The following is a 26,346-nucleotide window of genomic DNA, read 5'->3' on the forward strand; positions in this document are numbered from 1 at the left end:
CTTGACAGAAAAAAACAGAAATGTAGACATTTTTGCAAATTTATTAAAAAAGAAAAACTGAAATATCACATGGTCATAAGTATTCAGACCCTTTGCAGTGACACTCATATTTAACTCAGATGCTGTCTATGTCTTCTGATCCTCCTTGAGATGGTTCTGCTCCTTCATTGGAGTCCAACTGTGTTTAATTAAACAGATTGGACTTGATTAGGAAAGGCACACACCTGTCTATATAAGACCTTACAGCTCACAGTGCATGTCAGAGCAAATGGACTCCACGTCTTCATGGTCTTTGGAGACAGGCTGCCTCTTTACTGCAGGGACATACTCACATGTTAACAGCAGCAGGTTGTGATCAGACCTTCCCAGGGGGATATTGGCAGTGGCAGTGTATGCGTCCTTTGTACTAGCATACAACAGATCCAGAGTTTTATTGTCCTGGGCTGTACAGTGAACAAACTGATGAAAAATAGGCAAAACTAAGTCCAGGATGACATGATTAAAATCTCCAGAGATGACTAACACCAAACACCCAGGGTGTTTGGACTGTTGCCTAGCAACAGTGGCGTGAATCACATCACTAGCTGCCACTTCATCCACTGAGGGAGGGATGTACAGTACATTCCCATGGCCAAAAGTTCAATGTCTGCTGTACAGACGCGCTCGTACACAGTGGTATGATCGGGATTGCACCACCTCTCGTTCACAAACACAGCAATCCCGCCGCCCTTCTTGCCACTCAGGAGAGTGTCTCTATTCGCTCGTACAGTCTTAAAGCCGGGTATAGACGCACGGTGGTCCGGGAAGTCCGCGTGCAGCCAGGTCACCGTAAAACACATGATACTGGTCGTGCCATACTCCCTCTGGGTCTGAACAAGTGCGCACACACATCTTATTTCCCAACAACCTCACATTCCCCATGTTGATAGATGGGATAGAGCAGGTTCTGAGTTTTCTCTTCCGCTCCCTCACTTTAGCCCCAGCACGGTATCCCTGGCACCTCCAACCTAGTTCCACAGGAATCTCAAGCCTCGCTCCGGGCAGCACTGGGGGCTTGGCGAGCACAAACAGCTATTCCCATGTGTACAAAAACAAATAGCCACCCTGTAGCGCGCTGCAGCCAAACACAAAAAGGCCTGAAAGAAAGAGCACTATACACAGGTAGAAATGCCCACAAACCATGGCGGTTGGTTTATTGATCCAAATTATTCACAATAAGCTACTGGTGACCTGGTGCCACTCTCTCAGGCACAGGAAGTCAGCGAGAAGCTACGGAGAGAGAGGGAGCACAAAATTAGAGATCTTCAATGGTGGAATACACATGTAAGGGGGGCGGAAAGGAGGGGAGGGGAGCTCAATGCAAACTCAAACAGCACAGGCTGTGCACTGCGCTTCAGTCTATGCATCTGGCGAATGTCCACTTCCTGGCTAATAAGATAGATGAGCTGCTGCTTCTCATCACCAAAAAACTTGGGCAGACCCACCGCCCTTTGCTTCACTTAAACCAGGTTCAGTGAACACATCTCGGACAGCGCAGTACGGCTGGCTGGATTCCAGATTTTCTGAACAGACCACTGCACAGAGCGCTCAGGAGAAGCAAAGGCTGATTGAATCTGCCTCCGTGTAAATGAAGGTTGGTGTACAGATGTCACATTGTTGAAAGTCAGTCCTTATTTTGAGACCACCACACTGCTCCACTGTTACACAGATTTATTGCTTATTGCTCTGTTCCCCGTGCTGGAGTTACAGGCCTTCTCCCTTTACACTAATCACTGCACATCAGGAGACCCTTCTGTGAAGCTACTAAAGTATGCAGACGACACCAGTCATTATTCTGATCCAGGACAATGATGAGTCCACATACAAACGGGAGGTGTTACATCTGGTCAACTGGTGCAGTCAGAACCATCTGGAGCTGAACCTGATTAAGAAATGGTAGAAATGATAGTGGATTTTAGGAGAAGCCCCGACTCCCTCCCCTTTATCTTCAACACCACTGTGTCTACTGTGGAAACCTTCAGGTTTCTGGGATACACAATTTCCCGGGACCGCCAAAATACACAGGCACAAAGACAGTTTCTTCCCCCAGCCCGTCACTCTCTTAAACTCTTAATGTCATAGAGTGGTAGAGATAACCACTGTCCAGTAATACCGTATGCATATTTGCACATCTGTACCTGTAGAAAAGGCCGTCCGCTCACGCAGAGAGAGAGAGAGAGAGAGAGAGCGAGAGAGCGAGCAGGACAGTTTCCCAAGTTAACAGCAAACCTCTCCTGCGTGTGAGTAGATGACTAGAAGTAAGTTAACTGTTAACTTGTTAAGACTTTAGGTGATCTTTGTTGGATTAATGAGTAATGTCTGTTTAGTGTGTTACCTGGTACTTACGGTGTTCTATGTTGATTCTAGGCAGAGTGATTTAGTCTGTTTATCAGTCTACTGTTAACATAGTTATGGGCTTTGGTGTATTTGTTGGTTAGTATTTTCATTTATTCCTAATGTACCGTGTACTGAGCTATATTATTTACTTTCTGTTTTGAATACATGCCCCCCTGCCCCCAAACGAGCTGTATCGTCCCAGAAGCTTCTGTCTGCGTAACCTGAAAACCTGCAGTAAAAAGTTAAATGCTACCAATACCAGTCTCCGTGTCCTAATCTGACACTCCATAGTGGTTAAAGTTTCCCTGATCAGCACACTCCTTCGTTACAGTACCTTTACAGTTAAATCCTTGCACTCATGCTACAATAGTTGACACATTTTATATATAAAAATTTACACTCTCCACCAAAAATATTGGAACAGTGAGGCCCATTCCTTTATTTTTGATGTAGACTGAAAACGTTTGGGTTTGACATCAAAAGATGAATACGAGATGGTGCTCATGACCAGGGTTTTGTACCTAATAAACTAGACAATAGGTTTTGAGAGTGGACGTCTCAGGGACTAGCCGCATACTGCACCTTTTCTACATCAAGGAATTATAAAAAAACTTTCAGATTCTGAAAATGGAACATGACCTAAATAACTGACTTTTACAGATTCCTTCATGTCAGGCATTATATTGAACTTTTTAAAGTAAACCAACAAAAATACTAAAAGGATATTGTAATGACAGTTTTTATGGAAGCTTACACTGTGAATAACAACCAAAAAATCATGTCGAGACCTTACAGGGGATTACAGCAAACAAAAGGGAATGCATGGCATGTAAAACAAAAATGGGAAAAAGAAGGAAAATTTTACTTTCTTTTTGAATTTCTTTGGATATCGGCATGATGTCTAGCTTTTGAGGATCTTTTGGTCTACTTCACTTTGTAAGGCAGGTCCTATTTAAGTGATTTCTTGATTGCGAACAGGTGTGGCAGTAATCAGACCTGGGTCTGGCTAGAGGAATTGGACTCAGGTGTGATATTGGACTCAGGTGTTGCTCTCCGGGTAAGCGAATCACTTTTGTCTTGCAAGTGTGTCGTGTTGTGTGTGTTGTATAGTTCGTTTACAGACTAGCAACAGACTAGCTATAGTTTAACACACCTAAAAACCAACTAGCTAAACTCTAAACAATTCATTAACTGCTACGTTCCGGTACAAGTCAAGTACCTTTCTATTTTGACTGGTATTTATTGCTATTTCCTGACTTAGCGCTCGTTAGCCTACCGGTTAGCTTAACTAGCTAGTTAGCTTAGCTAACATGGCCTCTCCCTCTCTCTCTTTCTTGCTCGGTGTGTCACATGTTTAGTTATTCCTCTGCCTCCTCTAGCGATAATGATACCTGTAATAAGTGTAAGGTTCAGTTAGCCTTGGAGGCGAGGATCACTGATTTGGAAGCGCGGCTCCGCACCTTCGAACAAAAGCCAGCTAGCCTAGCCCCATTAGCTGGTGTGGAGCCAACGAACTCGAGCCAACGAGCTGCTGGCTAAGGCTAATCGGAAATATGGGAAAATTGTTATTCACGTCGGCAGCAATGACACCCGATTACGCCAATCGGAGGTCACTGAAATTAATGTTGAGTCGGTGTGTAACTTTGCTAAATTAATGTCGAACTTCGTAGTTTTCTCTGGACCCCTCCCCAATATGACCAGCGATGACATGTTTAGCCGCATGTCGTTGTTCCATCGCTGGCTGTCTAGGTGGTGTCCAGCAAACAATGTGGGCTTCATAGACAATTGGGCCACTTTCTGGGGAAAACCCGGTCTGGTAGCGAGAGACGGCATCCATCCCACTTTGGATGGTGCAGCTCTCATCTCTAGAAATCTGTTTATTAGCCGACCTAAAGCCTGACAATCCAGGGTGGGGACCGGGATGCAGAGACTCAGTCTAAAACGCCTCTCTGCAGTTTCCTTAGAGCCGCCGCCCCCCTCAAACCACATAGAGACTGTGTCTGCCCCTCGAACATATAAATCAAACAAATCAGAAGTTAACAGAAGAGGAGTTATTCATAAAAACTTAATAAAAATTAAGACCACTCCTCTTATTGAACAGAAAAACAGAACTGTCAAATGTGGATTATTAAATATCAGGTCTCTTTCATCTAAATCTCTGTTAGTAAATGATTTGATAACTTATCACCAAATTGACCTACTTTATCTTACTGAAACCTGGTTACAGCAGGATGAATATGTCAGTCTGAAAGAATCAACCCCCCTCAGTCATAAAAATTATCATGTTCCTCGAAGCACAGGTCGAGGTGGAGGAGTAGCTGCAATCTTCCACTCAAACTTATTAAACTTTCATCCTCAGAACAGTTATAATTCATTTGAGAGCCTCACTCTTAGTCTCTCGCATCCAAACTGGAAAACACAAAAACCAGTTCTACTTGTCATTGTGTACCGTCCACCTGTCCCTTAGAGTTTTTAACTGAATTCCCTGACTTCCTGTCTGATTTAGTGCTTAGATCAGATAAAGTCATTATAGTGGGAGATTTTAACATTCATGTAGATGTTGAAAATAACAGCCTCAGCATTGCATTTAATTCTATATTAGATTCAATTGGTTTCATTCAAAATGTAAATAAACCCACCCACTCTTTCAATCACACCCATGATCCTGTTCTGACCTATGGTGTCGAAATTGAACATCTAATAGTTTTTCCCCCAAATCCTGTTTTGTCAGATCATTCTTTAATAACTTTTGAATTTAAAATGATGGATCATGCAGCGTTTGGAAGAAAATTCCACTACAGCAGATATTTATCCGACAACACTGTTAACCCTCTGGGGTTTGAGGGGGTTTTTGGGACCTGGACAAATTTTGACATGTCTGGAGCATGTCAAAATTTGACATGTCTTTGACATTTACGCGTCTGTGAAGAGAAATGGCAGAGACAGAAAAGTCCGAGAGCGCGGCTTTCTTTATTTAAAAAAAGCGCTTTGTTGTTATTATGATGGTATACCACTAAAACTAGACCCTTTACAGATTTGAATGATATACTTCTTTTATCTGTACGATCAGAATTGACGGAGTAATTTAAGTTTGTTTCGGCGTTATCAGGAGAAGCTACCACAAAATGCGCCGGTGCGTTCGTCGACCCCAGAGGGTTCATAAATTTAAGAAAATGATTCCATCTTTATTTACATCTATGCCAAGTATGAACATAGTGGAGGGCAGCTGCTTCAATCCCACTCCCTACCAAATTGATCATATTGTTGACAGCTCTGTAACCTCACTGCGTGAAACGCTTGATTCTGTGGCCCCTCTGAAAAAGAAGTTAGTGAATCAGAGAAGACTAGCCCCATGGTATAAGTTACATATTCGTACCTTAAAGCAGGCATCGCGAAGGCTGGAAAGGAAGTGGCGTTCCACAAACTTAGAGGAAATTTTTCTAGCCTGGAAAAACACTAACATATAAAAAAGCTCTCCGTAAAGCCAGAACTGCATACTATTCATCACTAATAGAGGAAAATAAGAACAATCCTAGGTTTCTTTTCAGCACTGTAGCCAGGCTGACAAAAAGTCACAGCTCTGTTGAGCCCAGTGTTCCCTTAGCTCTCAGCAGTGATGAATTTATGAGTTTCTTTACAAATAAAATCACAACTATTAGAGATAAAATTCAGCAGATGCTTCCTATATCTGCAATAAATGAATCTTCTACTACAGTAGCTCTTGAATCATCTGTAGGACCTCAGTTATGTTTAGATTGCTTCTCTCCCATAGATCTCTCTGAATTTACATCAGTAGTTGCTTCATCAAAATCATCAATGTGTCTCTTAGACCCCATCCCGATTAGACTGCTTAAAGACACCCTGCCATTAATGAACTCATCTTTATTAGACTTGGTAAATTTATCTCTAGTATCAGGCTACGTACCACAGGCCTTTGAGACTGCAGTAATCAAACCTTTACTCAAAAAGCCTAGTCTTGATCCAGGAGTCTTGGCTAATTATAGACCAATATCCAACCTGCCATTTATTTCTAAAATCCTAGAAAAAGCTGTTGCTAAGCAGCTATCAGACCACTTACACAGGAATGAACTATTTGAAGATTTTCAATCAGGATTTAGAGCACACCATAGTACAGAAACAGCACTGTTAAAAGTTACCAACGATCTTCTCTTAGCCTCAGATAATGGACTTGTTTCTATACTTGTCCTCCCAGACCTTAGTGCTGCATTTGACACCATTGACCACAACATCTTATTACAGAGACTGGAGCATGCGACTGGTATCAGAGGAACAGCGTTAAAATGGTTCCAATCCTATTTATCGGACAGATTCCAGTTTGTTCATGTCCATGATGAACCTTCCACACGAACAAAAGTTAGTTATGGAGTTCCACAAGGCTCTGTGCTAGGACCGATTCTGTTCACCCTGTACATGCTTCCTTTAGGATATGTCATTAGGAAGCACTCTATTAATTACCACTGCTATGCAGATGACACAGACTTCAGCCCTGTCTAACTGACATAAAGGCCTGGATGACCAGTAACTTTTTACTTTTAAACTCAGAGAAAACAGAAGTCATTATATTTGGGCCAAAAAATCTCAGAAATAACTTTTCTAAAATTATAGCTACTCTAGATGGCATAACCCTGGCCTCCAGCACTACTGTAAAAAACCTTGGAGTTATTTTTGACCAGGACATGTCCTTTAACTCACACATAAAACAAATCTCTAGAACTGCATTCTTTCACCTGCGCAACATTTCCAAAATTAGGAGCTTCCTGTCTCAAAATGATGCAGAAAAACTAGTCCATGCATTTGTTACCTCGAGGCTGGATTACTGTAACTCATTACTATGTGGATGTCCCAATATCTCCATAAAAAGCCTCCAATTAATCCAGAATGCCGCAGCCAGAGTCCTGACAGGAACTAGCAAGAGAGATCATATTTCTCCTATATTGGCTTCTCTTCATTGGCTCCCTGTAAAATATAGAATAGAATTTAAAATCCTTCTTCTCACATACAAATCCCTTCATAATCAAGCTCCTTCATACCTTAAAGATCTCATATTACCATATTATCCCAATAGACCACTTCGCTCTCAGAGTGCAGGTCGACTTGTGGTTCCCAGAGTTTCCAGAAGCAGACTGGGAGGCAGAGCCTTTAGTTATCAAGCTCCTCTCCTGTGGAACCAGCTCCCAGCCTGGGTTCAGGAGGCAGACACTCTCTGTACTTTTAAGGCTAGACTTAAAACCTTCCTCTTTGACAAAGCATATAGTTAGGGCTGGCCTCAGGCAACCCTGAACCATCCCTTAGTTATGCTGCTATAGGCCTAGACTGCCCGAGGACCATCGGTGCACTGAGCTCCCCTACCCTAACCCCTAACACCCGCCCCCCCTTTCCCTTCCCCTCCCCTCTCTTCCTCTCCTCCCACCTCATGTATATTCCACCATTGAATGTCACTAATCTTGTGCTCTCTCTCTGCCCAAGTTTATGCTCTCTTCCTCTCTCTCTGTTCTCTCTGTACCTTCTGCAGGTGTCCCTGGTCCTGGAGCTGTATATCACTGATGTGCAGTTACTGGTCCCACCAACCTGCAGTGTCTATTTGTTGTTTATTGTTGCTGTTCTTTTCTCTCTGCTCTATCCACTCACCCCAACCGGTCGAGGCAGATGGCCGCCCAAACTGAGCCCGGTTCTGCTGGAGGTTTTTTCTTCCGTTAAAGGGAGTTTTTCTTCTCCACTGTTGCCAAGTGCTTGCTCATAAGGGAATTGTTGGGTTTTTAGTTTTAGTTTTTGAAAAGTGCCTTGAGATGATTTGCATTGTGATTTGGTGCTATACAAATAAAATTGAATTGAAAAATGCTTTGAAATTCTGTGATTAATCTTTTAATAGTTTCTAAAGTCTTTCTGCAGACAGTTTTTGTTTGTTTGTGACAGATTTTGAAGTGCCGCTGGTATTTTACAATAAAATAGCTCCATTGTCAACTACAGTGGACATGCTATAAAATTTTAAATAAAAATATTTTTATAAAAATCTAAATTGTGAGTTGTTGTTTTAGCTCCAAATAGGCAGGAAATCACAAAAAAAGTTAAGTTTTAAGATATTTTTTTTCCTTGGTTCTCAGGAGGATGTATCTTCTCTTCGTTTTCTCCCAGCTGTTTCCATTTCATTAGCGTTTAAGTCAAACAGAAACGCAATGTAGGCTATGATGACGCGTACTCGCGCATCCCGCGTCACTAGGTGGATCAGTTACTTTTCAAATGTGCGTGTGCGTCTAAGAAGATTAATTCTGATTGGATCTTTTCTAAAAACATCCCTCACTCACATTTTCGTCTCATTTTTATTAGTCAACGAAAATGTCAATATACTTTAATTATAGTTTTCGTCGTCATCACTTAATTTTTATTTAGTTAACGTCTCGTTTTCGTCAGTGAAAACTTGTCGTTGACGAAAATTATAACGAAAATAGTTTGTCAACAAAATAAACACTATAAGAAACAGGTTTTTCTTCTTACAGTTAAGAATTTATGAAAGAAAATGCAAACTTTAGTTAGGGTGTTTAGCGGTTGGCTGCAGGCACAAAAATACATTTTACTGTACATTGTACTATGTCTAACTGTGCATTTGACAAATAAAGCTTATTGTATCTTCACAGTCAAAAGTAATGGCACCGAGTTCTCCGGTCCATACGTAAGTATGCCTACCATTTTAGAGTTGAAGCATGTTTCGAGCTGTAAGCCTGTAGGACTAGTTACGAGACATAAAACAGATGGAAGAAAATTTAAGAATGATTAAGACGTAAATTGAGTCCTCATAGTTTAAGTCTGAAAACATTATAACCACAGTAACTCAAGCACTCATCACAGAGTGGAGCTCTCACTTCCATAAATACACTTTGTTTCCAAATGAAATATTCAACTCATACTCTAAAAACCTTCTTATATATAACACACGTCTACAAATGTAAATCATGTAGACAAACTTCACTATTGTCACACATCATTTATCTCCACACGATGATATTGTGAAAATCACCCAAACACTGATAACACTCCCATCAAGGCCCAGTCACACAAACTTCTGACACTTAGCAACGGTTACTAAGGGGGCGGGGCTCAGCTGCTGGTGTGACGTTTGCGTTTTAAAATGGCTTCGACAAAAACAGAATCAGAGCATGAAAACAGCGATAACTACTACAAAACCGAGGTTAAAGAGGAGAACCAGTACTCAGGTTTCGTCTACATGGGCCGCAACAGACATGAAATTAAAGAAGACAGTCAGGACCTGGATTTTATCGACCAAGACCAGTCCATCATTGTTATGAAGAAGGAGAACGAGGACTCGAGTTTTATCGACCTCGAGCGATTAAAGAGCGAAATAAAGGAGGAAAACCAGGGCCCAGATTTCGTCCACCAGGACCACTACAAATGTGAATTTAAAGAGGAGAATCGGGAACCGGATTTCAGCGAACCAAACGAGTACGAGTATCGAATAAATGAACAGGACCAGGACCAGGACCCAGGTACCGTTAAAGAGAAGAACCAGGAGCAGGATTTGACCGAATTTGACCAACACAAGAGCGAAATAACGGAAAGCCAGGATCAAGATTTCATCAACCCAGACCACCAAAGCAACGAGCCAGACTCGTCCTCTGGTCCTAGCGATCAGCAGGTCAGTGTTCAGGACTTAACAGTTAATCAATAGAAACTGATTTTTCCTGGTTTCAATCAGTTCTGAATAAAACATCTTAGCAGTAGGTCTGAGCCATTACCCAGCCAATTTCAGAAGAAAAAGATTCACTAAGTCTGTTCAAAGTGATTTTCCACGGTTTATGTTCACATAACCGCTGCTCCGTTAGCCGGAACACTTCCTGCTGCTGCCCCTTCACATTAAAGGCATTCAGCTTTAACTACTATGAATGGCTGTTATTGTGAAGCGTCAACATGAAATGTGACCTCTTTATCACTACCAATAGTGTTGCTGTTGTTTGGAGAAACAGAATACTCGACCATAGTTTAGGCACTTCTTGAAGGTGAATCAAAAAAGACCAGTGTTAAAAATACGTTTAGATTTACAACACTTACATAATCGCTATATTTAAAATAAAAACCGCCGCACTTTCTAATTCAAATGCGACAGCAACGCTTTTCTTTGCAGCATTGTTCGTTTATGCAAATGTAGTCGTGTTTAATCACATCAGTGGGTTAATTTTCTCAACAACAATGTTGTTAAAACGTTTTTGAATTTATTCTTGTTATTCTGCTTTTATTTGGAAGTCACAGCCTGCAAAACACTGCCCCTCCTCTGCCCCTGTATCGCTACTGAATGTATTCTGTATGACAAAAATCCCCTTTATTTCGGGGGCGGGGACATTTTGTGGCAGACTGCACTCCCCTACTCCCTATTCCTAGGGCACAGTTACACAGACCAAATTGCACCATATACCTACGTGCCCCATCTCTATGGGGCAAATATTAGCAGGGTAAGGAAAACGATGCTTAGATGAAAGCAACAATAAAAGGCTGGAAATATAATACAGTATTTTATAAAAAGTACAGAACAAAGTAGTAGTAAATTGTAGTGGTGGGAAAAATACTCAAATCCTTTAGTGATGTTTTAAATGGCAATAACTTGTACAACTTGTGAATTTTTCACCAGTGATTAATTATCTTCTGATTGTACTGTATTTTAGTTCATCTGATACTAAAAGGAACTAGAAAATTTAGTGAATCATCAGAACAATATTTGCCTATAAAATGCAATGAAGCTGAAGTAGCAAAAAAAAAATACTCAAGTGCTGTAGATATTCTTCTGTAGTACATGTACTATAATACATGTACTTGGTTACTGTCAAGAAGTATAAATTTACCCATATCTATTTATTACTTTATTTTAATTGAATATTTGGTTGCTATGGGCGATGCAGTCAAGTAATGTTATTTTGACCTTAATTACTCACTTGCATGTGGTCCTTTCCTTTAAAAAAAAAACAATCAATCCGCAATCTCTGTGAGAACAGATTAGTGAGGGTTTGCCCAATGCTTCAATTTACTGACCATTAATGTGCTGTAAATATACAGCAGCTGTAAATATACTTTCTTGTGTAAGTGGATGATTATTATATCAATATATGATATTATTATATCAATATATGATATATTATATCATATATTGATTTTTTTTAACTACACACTTTCTATATCACAGCAATAGCGATCCAATGTTCATAGTCAAGAATAGTCAGTACAAATTTTTAACATTAACATTTCAACCTATTTGTGGTTTTAACTTCCACCATGAAATCTGCTGTTGCCTTCTTCATTTTCTGTTTCATTTGAAAAATCTAAGCTCTATCAATAATAGGCCTGATGATTAATCATTTTTATTATGTTTTAGAGGTGCTAAGACAAAATGTAGGCATGTTTGAACACCCCTAAAGGGGTCTAAAACATTTCATATCAAATTAAATATACAGTACTATGTAAAAGCTTTAGGCACTAAAATGCTTTTAATGTAAACTACATAAATTGTGTTTTCATGTATAAATTAACTTTGTGCAGTTAATGGAACCAAACCTAAGTCTAATCAGTATTTGCAGCTCTCCCCTTTGCGCATAAACCAGCATGAGTTCTTTCTGGTTTGACCTGCAGTTTCTGCCCCATCTTTTGCTGATTACCTGGATCAGGTGTGTTCAGTTAATCAGAAGCTGGATGATACCATCTCAGATGAGGGGAGAGTTGAGGAAGACAAAGTGAATTGTTATCTTCCAGCTTCTAATTGGTGCATGCAGATTGATCTGAGAAAGGCAGAGTGCTGCTTTAGATAATGGACAGAGGCTCCACCTCTGTCTCATATGGGACTTTTCCACTAGCACTACTGGGCTCGACTGGAGTCTGGGTTTTGGGTTTTTCATTAGGGGATAATACCTGGTAACAGGTACTTTTTTTTTTAGTACCTCCTCAGCCAAGGTACAAAGTGAGATGAGTCGATACTCAAATGTGACATCAACAGACTGGGTCACTGATTGGCAAGGAGTGTCATCACTAGAGGAGTCATGAGCGTAATGTCCGACACAAGGTTCAAACCTGTGATTTTTAAAAACCTGCGACAGCAACGTTTATTTGCAAATGGCTAATGCTACTCACAAAACACTGTGGTCCTACGAGGGGGTGCAGGCATTTGTATGCTTGGTGGCATCACTGCAGTTTTGCGTCACCATGGTATGACGGCACCTATGTTGAGGTGGTAATTATACTGGAAAAGGACCAAAACTGAGTCAAGTCACATAGAGTAGAGCTGAGTATTGCTAAAACTGTGTAATGGAAAAGGAGCATTAGGGTATGTCTTACTTGTTGGCCTTTCGGTTTCTTGGTTAACGACACTGCTCCTTCAAAAATTATGAGTTTAATGCACACTATACGATATGTACCTCAATATGTGGGCAACAATACGATACGTACCTCAATACAGTGTGGTATATGATATGATACCAATATGTAATGCCATACATTGCACCTATACTGGATACTCAACATCATTTTAAAAATAGTGCTGAAATTACAACTTGTGTACCACTTGGGAAACTGCTAACCTTTCAGCATGGTGTCATGTAAGTGAACCCGCAAGTTGGTCACGCTGCCTGAATGCCGTATTGGAACATGGCACTGCTTGCCACTTTAAAGGTAAATATAGCCAAATATCTGCTTTTAAGGATGAAGGTGCTGCTAAAATCTTCAACATTTCACTCAGTCAGAGACACACCTTGTACTAGAAGGACTGGCCCTTGTATTGTTTTAAAAAAATATTAATATACATCTAAATATTGATTTTTTTTTAAAATTTTTTTTAAATTTTATTTTTGCACAGCCTTAGTGGTTATATAGGATAAAGACATTCACTTGCATTAATACATATAAGCAATCAGTTGCTAGGACAATTAATGATAGACAATCAGAGGAATTTGTAAACTGTAATGTTTACTGACAAGTTTGAATGTATCCAGATTTGTGAAGATCCTTCTTCAGACTGTTCTACTTCAATTCCGAACAAAGAAATGAAATGGTGGATTTTGTAAAACGTTCAACCAAAAATCTAATTGATACTAACTTAAAGAATATTCCATAAGTTTTGCTGACAGAACACAAACTTTTCATTAACATAATTTTGTGCTTACATTTAATGTAATGTAAGCTAAGCTGTGAAAGGAAAAAAGCGATGGTATTAAAATAATTTATGACTGCAAAAAAAAAATTGTGAGGGGTCTCTGTTTTAGCATTTTGCTATGCTCTACTGAAGACAAAGTTGAAAAAGAAATTGTATATGTTGTTTGAGTCTAGGAGATCTTCAGGTAAAAGTGGGCTTAAAGATGAGAAGCAGGCATTAACAAAAGCATGGTCTTTGATTTGACATAATGCAGATCTATGTTTGGAGGGGTCAGTCAGTTCAAAGTTCTTAGACCCTCTTCTGCTCGCCTGTGTACATTATACAATATGGTCTTCAACCATTTTGTTCCTCCTTTGTCCCTGACAAGCATATATTGGTAATTTATTGTGAGACTTAGTGATAGTACCTACAAACTGCAGCAAAACCTAGTACAAAAGCCCAGAATTTTTTTTAGAACCCATTGTTCCATCTGATGGGTTTGTAATTGCTTATATTGTTACTGGTATTGTCTCCATTGTTGTACATATGTTATATGGATGTCAGCCAATAATTAAGAAATGTCAAGAGGCATCAGTTGTATTTTTATAGAAGAAATGTCAAATTTAATATGTTTATGTTTAAAAAATATTGTAATATGTCAATTATGGTTTTAGATCTGTTTTATCTTGTTATATATCATCCTCTCTTCATGTCTGAAAAGAAGAAAGCACCTCAAATCTCACTGCTGGCAGCACTGCAACAAAACCTTCAAAACACCACAACATTTAAAGTTTCATCAACGCATTCATACTGGAGACAAACTATATAGCTGTGGCCAGTGTGGCAAATCCTTCACACGGTTAGACACCCTGAAAATACATCAGCGTATCCACTCTGGACAGAAACCGTACAGCTGTGACCAGTGTGGCAAAACCTTCACACATTTAGATACCCTGAAAAGACATCAGCATATTCACACTGGACAGAAACCGTACAGTTGTGACCAGTGTGGCACAGCCTTCTCACGTTTAGACACTCTGAAATTACACCAGCGTATTTATTCTGGGCAGAAACCATACAGCTGTGACGAGTGTGGAAAGGCCTTCACACAGTTAGGTGACCTCAGAAGACATCAGCGTATTCACTCTGGAGAGAAGCCGTACAGCTGTGATCAGTGCGGAAAAGCCTTCACAGAGTTAAGCCACCTGAAAAGTCATCGCCATACTCACTCTGGAGAGAAACCATATAACTGTGATCGGTGTGGAAAGGCCTTCACGCAGTTAACCCTCTGGGGTCGACGCACGCGCCGGCGCGTTTTGACGCATAATTTCCTGATAAGGCCGAAACAAACTTAAATTACTCCGTCAATTCTGATCGTACAGATAAAAGAAGTATATCATTCAAATCTGTAAAGGGTCTAGTTTTAGTGGTATACCATCATAATAAAAACAAAACGTTGTGCTTTTTTTAAATAAAGAAAGCCGACAGGGTGCGCTCTCGGACTTTTCTGTCTCTGCCATTTCTCTTCACAGACGCGTAAATAAAACAACTAGAATCTCAGCGAATACTTGGCTCATAAAAATAAGAATTATATGGCTAGAAAGCTTGAAATGTTTTCTTTTGAGTGAAACAATTCAAGTCAAAAACAAATCATCACTTTTTATTTAATCCGTATGAACGTAAGGAGAAGTCCGTTTTTTCCTGTCTCACCTCATTACAGGTAATGCGGTCCCGCCTTGTACACTGTCCACTGTTCACATGTAAATAATCTCAGGTGAACCAGGTAAATATGTGCACGCCCCCGAGAAATGACACAAAATATCAAACTTCATCATAGAATTTACTCACTTTTTCGGCGCGTTTGGATGATGGCGCGTTACGCACGTGAAGCGGCGCTCCTTACATTCCACACAGAGACAAATAGTTTAGCTTGTCCTCAGAGTAAAAACACTGATTTTAACTCAAATGAGGATCGTTTGCTCCTCATTGTGTTGTATTGTGCTGCACTAATCCGTCCCATCTACATTGACTGAAAGGCTCATTATGCGCGCCTTTGTCTGGTCGTTCAGTGCGTCTTTTGTGTTCTCAGGTAAATCACATGACTATTCATCCTCAGACACACCCTCTTGCATATGGCCTTTCTGGACAAAAAGTATCTTAGAAAATTTAAATCAGTGTATTGTTTACTGTGAATGTGTGAACAAGATGACATTCACAGCACTCTGAAGTAAACACTTTAGCCTACAACATGCTGGTCTCCAAAGTCTTGTGAACCAATGTTCAGTATGTGTTTTATGGTCTTATTTCAGTGAGTAAAAAATTGTAGTTTTTCACTAGCCATGCATAAACACTTTTTTCTCAAAAACACAATAATGTATAAACTTGAAGCTCACATATTATTGTAGCCAATTTTGTGCTGATTACAGTGTTATTAGACTTTAGACATTAAAGTTTAAAAAACACTGAAAAAAGCACAAATGTCAGGACATGTCAAAATTTGTCCAGGCCCCAAAAACCCCCTCAGACCCCAGAGGGTTAAGTGCCCTCAAAAGACATCAGCATATTCACTCTTGAGAAAACATACATCTGTGATAAATGTGCAAAGGCTTTCACAGAGTTAGGCTCCCTGAAAAAACATCAGCATAGTCACACTGGAAAGTAGCTGTAGCAGGGCACCAGAGTAAGAGTAATTAAGTAATTAAGTTAAAATTAAAATTAAGTAAGTAAGTAATTTGGTCATAAATCCGACCAGAAATCTGTTGTGTGGGACTAAATCTTTTCTTTTTTGGTCACACTGGTATATGTAACATTTTACAGGTCTGTGTACCTGTATGATCTTTACCTTACCCCCCCCCCCCGAGCTGTGTTAATACCAATAGCGATGTACTTGACACTGGCCCTGGCATGTCCAACCTAGAACTGAAGAGACTGTACAGTCATCAGTCTATGCTCTTGCTGGTAAGATGCCTAACCCTGAACCAGCATCAGAGATAAAACTGGTATCTGTCTCCAAGCCAGACCCAGAGGCAAATGAGAAAAGGCAAATCTTTTTTTTCTTTCTTAAAAGATTGGCCACCACAGCTCTACTTTTTGCGGCATTTTAGCACCAGCCAGCTGAAAGCCATGACAGTGAGGATGCAGGCATGATAGTTAAATTCACTGTTACATCTTCTTCTTCTTTTCCTTTCGGCTGCTCCCTTCAGGGGTCACCACAGCAAATCATCTGCCTCCTTTTAACCCTATCCTCTGTATCCTCCTCACCCATGCCAACTATCCTCATGTCCTCCTTCACTTCATCCAAGAACCTCCTCTTTGGTCTTCCTCTAGGCCTCCTTCCTGGCAGCTCTAACCCCAGCATCCTTTTACCAATGTATTCACTGTCCCTCCTCTGAACATGTCCAAACCATCTGAATCTGGCTTCCCTGGCTTTTTCTCCAAAACATCTAACATGGGCTGTCCCTCTGGGGCCCTTGAGTCCCTCTCATTTACACACATGTACTCTGTTTTACTGCGGCTAAGCTTCATTCCTCTCCTTTCCAGAACAAACCTCCACCTCTCTAGATTTTCCTCCACCTGCTCCCTGCTCTCACTACAGATGATAATGTCATCTGCAAACATCGTAGACCACGGAGATTCCTGTCTAACCTCATCTGTCAGCCTGTCCCTCTGGGGCCCTTGAGTCCCTCTCATTTACACACATGTACTCTGTTTTACTGCGGCTAAGCTTCATTCCTCTCCTTTCCAGAGCAAACCTCCACCTCTCTAGATTTTCCTCCACCTGCTCCCTGCTCTCACTACAGATGACAATGTAATCTGCAAACATCATAGACCACGGAGATTCCTGTCTAACCTCATCTGTCAGCCTGTCCATCATCACAGCAAACAAGAAGGGGATCAAAGCTGATTATTGGTGCAGTCCCATCTCCACCTTGAACTCCTCTGTCACACCTACAGCACACCTCATCACTGTCTTACAGCTCTCATACATGTCCTGCACCACTTGAACATACTTCTCTGCCACGCCAGACTTCCTCATACAAAACCACAGCTCCTCTCTCGGCACCGTGACACACACTTTTTCCAAATCTCTTTGCTACTTCTGCTCCACAACAGTCACCTCTTCTACTCTGTGCTCTCTAACATTTTCCTCATTCATCAATTCTTCAAAGTATTCCTTCCATCTTTCCATCACACTTGTTGCACCTGTGAACACATTTCCATCCCTGTCCTTGATCACCCTAACCTGCTGCACATCCTTCCCATCTCTGTCTCTCTGCCTTGCCAATCTGTACAAATCCACCTCTCCCTCCTTAGTGTTCAACCTATCATACAAATCCTCATATGGCCTTTGCTTGGCCTTTGCCACCTCTACCTTCACTTTACGCTGCAACTCCCTGTACTCCTGTCTGTTCTCTTCTGTCCTGTGTCCCACTTCTTCTTAGCTAAACTTTTCCTCTTAACACACTCCTGAATTCCCTCATTCCACCACCAAGTCTCTTTATCTGCTTTCCTCTTTACAGATGATACACCAAGCACCCGCCTACCTGTCTCCCTGATCACTTTAGCTGTTGCTGTCCAGTCATCTGGAAGAACCTCTTGACCTCCCAGAGCCTGTTTCAACTTCTCCGTAAAAAAAAAAAAGCCACACAACACCCTTCCTTTTTCAACTTCCACCACTTGCTCCTCTGCTCTGCCCTTGTCCTCTTCATCTAGGAGTCATCCTACACACCACCATCCTATGCTGTCTGGCTACACTCTCCCCAGCCACTACTTTGCAGTCACTGATCTCTTTCAGCTTGAAACGTCTGCAGAAGATGTAATCAACTTGTGTGCTCCTGCCTCCACTCTTATATGTCACCCAATGCTCCTCCCTTTTCTGTAAAAATGTGTTCACTGCAGCCATTTCCATGCTTTTTGCAAAGTCTACCACCATCTGTCCTTCTGCATTCCTGTCCTGCATACCAAACTTACCCATCACTTCCTCGTCACCTCTGTTTCCCTCACCAACATGTTCGTTGAAGTCTGCCCCAATCACCACTCTCTCACCACTAGGGATACCCTGAATCACCTCATCCATCTCCCTCCAGAATTTCTCCTTCTCTTCTAACTCACATTCTACCTGTGGGGCATAACCACCGCCAATATTCAACATCACACCTTCAACTTCCAGCTTCAGACTCATCACCCTATCTGACACTCTCTTCACCTCCAGAACATTCCTAGCAAAATCCTCCTTCAGGATAACTCCTACTCCATTCCTCTTTCCATCCACACCATGATAAAACAGCTTGAACTCTGCTCCTAATCTATAGGCCTTGCTACCTTTCCACCTGGTCTCCTGAACACACCAACAGTAGTCCAATTTCCACTGGCACTCTGTAAGTCAGCAGCACTAGTGGCGGTCGTTGTTAACCCGCGACTGATCCGGTATGGAAGTCATATTTGTGATTCGCATGTTTGATTTGGCTTAGATTTTACGTCAGATGCCCTTCCTGACACAACCCTCTGCATTTACCCGGACTTGGGACCGGCACATGAAGACACTGGATTGTGCCCCCCTGTGGTTGCATTAAATTCATTGTTACATACAGTATTGCAAAAGAGGTGACTTTCACTAAATCTCAAATAGGTCTGTAACAATTAACCAGTAATACTAAATGCTAAAAATACTAATGAAAACTGAAAATTAGGTATTGAAATAGCTGGCAACAAATGTAATCAGCAAATAGTTTCATCATTAGTTTAATCATCAATTACATCAAATGATGTAGTTCTTTGTGATGGCACGTGGTGACATGCAGCTATGAAGAAGAAAATGGCAGAGAAGAGAGAAAATCATATTTTTTTAGATCTTTATATAATGTGGATTATGGTGGTGCCTCTTCATCTTGTTTTTTATGTGGTCTGATAATCAGTCATCTGGTAAAATGTTTGGTTTTTAGGTCAATTGACATAGTAACTTCTACATCTCACTGGGCTTCTGCTTAATCTAATGTAAATGTAACCCCCACACTGACTCTAAGACACAAGCGTAAGACCCCCTTAATCTTCAATTTTTAGAGTTCATGTTTATATTTCAACTGGTGCATTTAAAACATTTTTGAAGACCGCTATAACCTATATAGGACAGACTTTTTTAGCCGCCACCTGACAATGAAAACACTACACACACACCGCTGTTGTGATGACTGAAAGCAGGTCAGCATCAGTGTGGATTAAATGTTTCTGTTGTCATATATAAAGTCCGGACAATGCTATGAGAATCATGTCCAGAGATAGTCTGGATTTTTAACATTTACTATTCCGCTATGATATCACTGGTCAAGTTAACTGTCCTCAGTAGGCCAAAGGCCTCACAGGGAAATGCCCCAGTGCTCCCAACTATTTGTCTGCCACTGAGCTCACACGAAAACTTTATAAACAGTCCAGCATTTTGATAGGTGAGGGATTCTTGATAATTGCTGGTGGAAACTGTGAGATAGATATGAGACAACTTTTTGTTTTTGCTTCTCTTTTACTTTAAAATTTGGTTATTTTTAATTTGGCCAAACAATATTTGATGAATGCTTTTAATCTACCAATGAAAATAAGTTTCTAATATTTGCTGTTTTATTCTGTTTGAATGCTGAGTGTCAAATGTAATCAGATTTATTGACAGACATTTGTTGTTGTATTTTACAAACATTTATCATTACCTTACATTATACAATTGTTTTTTTCTGTTACATTTGATACATTAATTTCTAATAACTGCTTTTATCCAGTATATTTTATTTATGTATTAAATCTTGCTCTGATTAAGGTATTAATTGATTATGTGGTTACTATGGATTATTTGTTTACACTGTTGCTGATTGGTCATTTTGGCTTCAGCTCATGGATGAGGTGTATAGAATTTACGTTAAATGCTTAAAGTGTGGTGTAATATCCCACTCTGACATGATCTTGATGAACTTGATGTAGCTGGATGTGTGTGAATAAAAACCCAGAAAGACATTTTTCTGGTGTGTGAGTCTTTATTAACACAAACTGCCTCCAGTAAAACCAGTTTTACACAGTTTTAGAAACCTGCTGTTTCTGGGTTCATAAACTGTTTATACATTCCTGCTATTTTTTTAGTGAGAGGCACACAAACAGTGCATTTGCTCAAAATGTGCAGTGATCATGGATAAAGTCTTAAAGAGCTGCTGTAAATAGATGGCATCATTTATGACAGGGGTGGCTAATCCTGGTCCTTGAGGGCCACTGTCCTGCTTGTTTTCCAACTATCCCTGCTGTACCCACTGCTCATTACCCGGATCAGGTGAGTTCAGCCAATCAGAAGCTGGGGGATAACATTTCACTTTGTCTTGTCTCAATTCCACCCTCATGTGAGATGGTATTTTTCAGATTCTAATTGACTGAACACACCTGATCCAGGTAATCAGCAGTGGGTAGGGCAGGGATAGTTGGAAAACAAGCAGGATTATTGTTACTGATTTTTGACATCAGTGCTAAAAATGCATCAAAATTAGGTCTGTGTCAAATGACTTGATTTAATATATATTTGATTTATCGGCCTATGTTTTTGATTAACTGCTGATTTGGATATTTACAAAAACACAACAAAATTCTTGGTACCCTTCCATTAAAGAAAAAAACCCACAATGGTCAATGAAATAACTTGAAACTGACAAAAAGCAATGTCTGATTTTAATTTGTTAATTTTCAGTGAATTTGTATTATTACTGTTGTTAGTTTCAAGTTATTTCTATGACCATTGTGGATTTTTCTTTCTTTAATGGAAGGGCCCAACATGTCCACATGTATATACTGTAAGTCTTTTCAGCATTTTATTGTCAAAATATGAATTTAACCAAGCCTGCTACACCTTATTAAAAACAAATTCACTTTATTGTCATGACATTTAGACAGATATTACATTTTATTAATAGAAGTAATTTCATACTGAAAGCAAAGGTGAGTGGTATGTTAATTCAAATGAAGTGACATGCTTTCAGACATGCACTTGAACATTAATAGATGTTATGTTGGTGAGCTGCATTTAAAAATGCAATTGTCTGAGGAACACAGACCAGGCATTTTCCAGACCTTTTTCCTTACAGCTCCTGCAGATCAGAGCAGCAGGGGATGCATTTATTGAGCACTGTTATTTCAAAGACAAAATAAAACAAAGGAATGCCTCTACTGACCACTGACTTCATTCATATGCAACCGTTTGTTGTTTATACTTTCTAATCCTTTTGGAGGTGGCGGATTGAGGCGCTGTTAGTAGTTATATCTCTAAACTTGAGTTATATCTTGTAAACTGGCAAATTAGTGGACATTAGTATTTATAGTTTTGGTGGCACCTTTATATACTCTATATATAAAAACATTCTTTGGACAGATGAAACCAAGATCAACCTTTACCAGAATGATGGCAAGAAAAAAGTATGGAGAAGGCATGGAGCAGCTCATGATGTGACACAGGACAGAAGCAGCCGAATGAATTCTGAGGTGTTCAGAGACATACTGTCTGCTCAGATCCACCTAAATGCAGTCAAATTGATTAGGCGGCATTTCATAATACAGATGGACAATGACCCAAAACATACAGCCAAAGCAACCTGGGAGTTTATTAAAGTAGAATATTCTTGAATGGCCAAGTGTCCTTGGGCATGTGGATGTGTAGTAGCATGTGGACTACTGAAGCCAAGCATCAAACCACCAATCCTCTAGTTCATGGTTGACCTGCTCTACCTCTTTAGCTACAACCACCTTTAGATAACCTTTAGTTGAGATAAAATGCATAATTGTATACACATACCCTATGGATGCTGCAAAGTACTAAATAGCAATACTACATATAAATGTGGGACTCTTCAATATATGGACAAAACAGAAACAGACTTTCCTGCCATCTAGTGCAGAGACAGCCACCCCGCGGTCCTCAAGAACCACAGGCCTGCTTATTTTCTAACTATCCATGCCCACTTCTGATGACCTGATTCAGGTCAATCAAGTTAAATCTTAAGCACCACGACAGTTGGGAAACAAGGAGTGAAGCTTGTCAGTTGCTCTGTGTGAGTGCAACTTTGTTGAGGAACATGGTCATAGAGTATAGTACACACTCCTCCACAATATGGAATTTACATAACACTGCGATGGAATATTACAGAGGCTACAGCGAGTAAAATGCAGTAACCTGGCTATTTAGAAATTGCAGGTTTGTTTAGGATGTCCTGTATCACAGTGACAACAGTGGCGGTGACAAGTGATAGTGACCAATCAGCAGTCTACAGTGTTTTTGCATCACTTTTGGTATCTTCTCAGTTCAGGTAGACAGTGCCAAAAAACCTTTGCCCCATGAAAAATCCAAAAAATTAGGTATAACGGAATTCAAAAGGAACATCATGAGATCCATTTTAAAAGTTCAGTTAAGTTTCTTAGTAATACTTGGAGCGATGTCAGCATCATCATTAGTATTTTGTTTCACAAGACTTTTGAGAAGTGGATCTTGTAGCCTAAAGTGTTTGCTTCAAAATGATGTGAAAGTCATCTTGTTCACTAATTCACAGAAAACAATACACTGACTTAAATTTTCTAAGACACTTTTTTTTAGTAGAAAGGGAATATGCGAGAAGGTGTGCCTGATGTGTGATTTACCTGAGAAGACAAAGACCCGTATGAGCTGCATAATGAGCCTTTCAGTCAGGAATGTGGCTGAGAGGAAATTACTGCAATGCAATGCAGATGCAAATGTTCATCATCTGAGTTGTGTTTTTCCTCTAAGGACAAAGTAAACTCTTTGTCGCTGCCTGGAACCATCCAAAGTGCTTCTTCACCCGCATAAGCGTGCCATCAAACGTGCAGAAAAAGTGAGTAAATTCTATGATGAAGTTTGACGTTTCATGCTATTTCATGGGGGGGTGTACATAATTACCTGGTGCACCTCAGATTATTTCCATATGAACAGTGTGCTCAGTGCGAGGCAGGATCACATTAGTTATAATGAGGTGAGGCAGGAGAAACCATACCGATCCTTAGTTTCGTATGGATTACGTAAAAAAAGAGACTATTTGTTTTCGACTTGAATTATTTCATTTAAATGTAGACCTTTCAGGCTTTCTATACATATATTTCTCACGTCTTTGAGGCAAGTATTCGCTACAGATTCGAATGATATATTGCTCTTATCTTTACGATCAAAACTGACAGAGTAATTTAAGTTCTTTTCGACGTTATTAGGAGAAGATGCTATAAAATGTGCCGGCGCATTTGTTGACCCCTGATGCTACTGTAAAATGCTACTGTAAACTCACCCATTGTCTTGATTGACTTGAGGTTTTACCATGGACAATGGTCCTGGGTTGGCCAACAAAGTGTTGTGTAAAAGCTCTATCAGACTATTTTGGGTTTATCACTCATCAAGCTGCTCTTTGTCCCCAGGTGAAAGCAGTCTAATCTAGCCCTGTAGATACCACACTGCATGATCTCAAGCCAGGTGAGTACATGCTCATCAAGGTCCACAAGTAGACCTGCACTCTGAGAGCGAAGTGCTCTATTGGGATAATATGGTACTATGAGGTCTTTAACCCTCTGGGGTCTGAGGGGGTTTTTGGGGCCTGGACAAATTTTGAAAACACAAACAGAACATTGGTTCACAAGACCTTGGAGACCTGCATGTTGTAGGCTGAAGTGTTTACTTCATAGTGCTGTGAATGTCATCTTGTTCACACATTCACAGTAAACAATACACTGATTTAAATTTTCTAAGACACTTTTTGTCCAGAAAGGCCATATGCAAGAGGGTGTGTCTGAGGATGAATAGTCATGTGATTTACCTGAGAACACAAAAGACGCACTGAACGACCAGACAAAGACGCGCATAATGAGCCTTTCAGTCAATGTAGATTGGACGGATTAGTGCAGCACAATACAACACAATGAGGAGCCAAACGATCCTCATTTGAGTTAAAATCAGTGTTTTTACTCTGAGGACAAGCTAAACTATTTGTCTCTGTGTGGAATGTAAGGAGTGCCGCTTCACGTGCGTAACGCGCCATCATCCAAATGGGCAGAAAAAGTGAGTAAATTCTATGATGAAGTTTGATATTTTGTGTCATTTCTCAGGGGTGTGCACATATTTACCTGGTTCACCTGAGATTATTTACATGTGAACAGTGGACAGTGTACAAGGCGGGACCGCATTACCTGTAATGAGGTGAGACAGGAAAAAATGGACTTCTCCTTACGTTCATACGGATTAAATAAAAAGTGATGATTTGTTTTTGACTTGAATTGTTTCACTCAAAAGAAAACATTTCAAGCTTTCTAGCCATATAATTCTTATTTTTATGAGCCAAGTATTTGCTGAGATTCTGGTTGTTTTATTTACGCGTCTGTGAAGAGAAATGACAGAGACAGAAAAGTCCGAGAGCGCACCCTGTCGGCTTTCTTTATTTAAAAAAAGCACAACGTTTTGTTTTTATTATGATGGTATACCCCTAAATCTAGACCCTTTACAGATTTGAATGATATACTTCTTTTATCTGTACGATCAGAATTGACGGAGTAATTTAAGTTTGTTTCGGCCTTATCAGAAAAAGATGCGTCAAAACGCGCCGGCGCGTGCGTCGACCCCAGAGGGTTAAGGTATAAAGGAGCTTGATCATGAAGGGATTTGTATGTGAGAAGAAGGATTTTAAATTCTATTCTGTATTTTACAGGGAGCCAATGAAGAGAAGTTAATATAGGAGAAATATGATCTCTCTTGCTAGTTCCTGTCAGGACTCTGGCTGCAGCATTCTGGATTAATTAGAGGCTTTTAATGGAGTTACTGGGACATCCAGATAGTAATGAGTTACAGTAATCCAGCCTCGAGGTAACAAATGCATGGACTAGTTTTTCTGCATCATTTTGAGACAGGATGTTCCAAATTTTGGCAATGTTGTGCAGGTGAAAGAATGCAGTTCTAGAGATTTGTTTTGTGTGAGTTAAAAGACATGTCCTGGTCAAAAATAACTCCAAGGTTTTTCACAGTAGTGCTGGAGGCCAGGGCTATGCCATCCAAAGTAGCTATAATCTTAGAAAAGTTATTTCTGAGATTTTTAGGTCCAAATACAATAACTTTGAGAAAAAACATTTTCTCTGGATTTTCTAAGGACTAGGAGGACAAGTATAGAAACAAGAAACATTTTCTGAGACTAAGAGAAGATCGTTGGTGACTTTTAACAGTGCTGTTTCTGTACTATGATGTGCTCTAAATCCTGATTGAAAATCTTCAAATAGTTCATTCCTGTGTAAGTGGTCTGATAGCTGCTTAGCAACAGCTTTTTCAAGGATTTTAGAAATAAATGGTAGGTTGGATATTAGTCTATAATTAGCCAAGACTCCTGGATCAAGACTAGGCTTTTTGAGTAAGGGTTTGATTACTGCAGTTTTAAAGGCCTGTGGTACGTAGCCTGATACTAGAGATAAATTTACTAATACTAATACTAATAACTGATAAATTAGCCTGATAAATTTACTAAGTCTAGAGTTAGTTAATGGCAAGGCGTCTTTAAGCAGTCTAGTTGGAATGGGGTCTAAGAGACACGATAATTTTGATGAAGCAACTGCTGATGTAAATTCAGAGTGATCTATGGGAGAGAAGCAGTCTAAACATAACTGAGGTCTTGCAGATGATTCAAGAGCTACTGTAGTAGAAGATTCATTTATTGCAGCTATAGGAAGCATCTGATGAATTTTACCTGCAATAGTTGTGATTTTATTTATAAAGAAACTCATGAAGTCATCACTGCTGAGAGCTAAGGGAACACTGGGCTCAACAGAGCTGTGACTTTTTT

The 26,346-nt window shown here is 40.1% G+C and overlaps 1 pseudogene; it reads left to right on the plus strand.

The window, feature by feature from the left end:
- The first annotated feature begins 9,148 nt into the window (after positions 1 to 9,148).
- Positions 9,149 to 26,346, plus strand: part of LOC113129667 (zinc finger protein 431-like) — a 155,731-nt pseudogene continuing 138,533 nt past the window's right edge.

The sequence above is a fragment of the Mastacembelus armatus genome, unplaced genomic scaffold, assembly GCF_900324485.2.
Source record: "Mastacembelus armatus unplaced genomic scaffold, fMasArm1.2, whole genome shotgun sequence".
NCBI classification, from domain to species: Eukaryota; Metazoa; Chordata; class Actinopteri; order Synbranchiformes; family Mastacembelidae; genus Mastacembelus; species Mastacembelus armatus.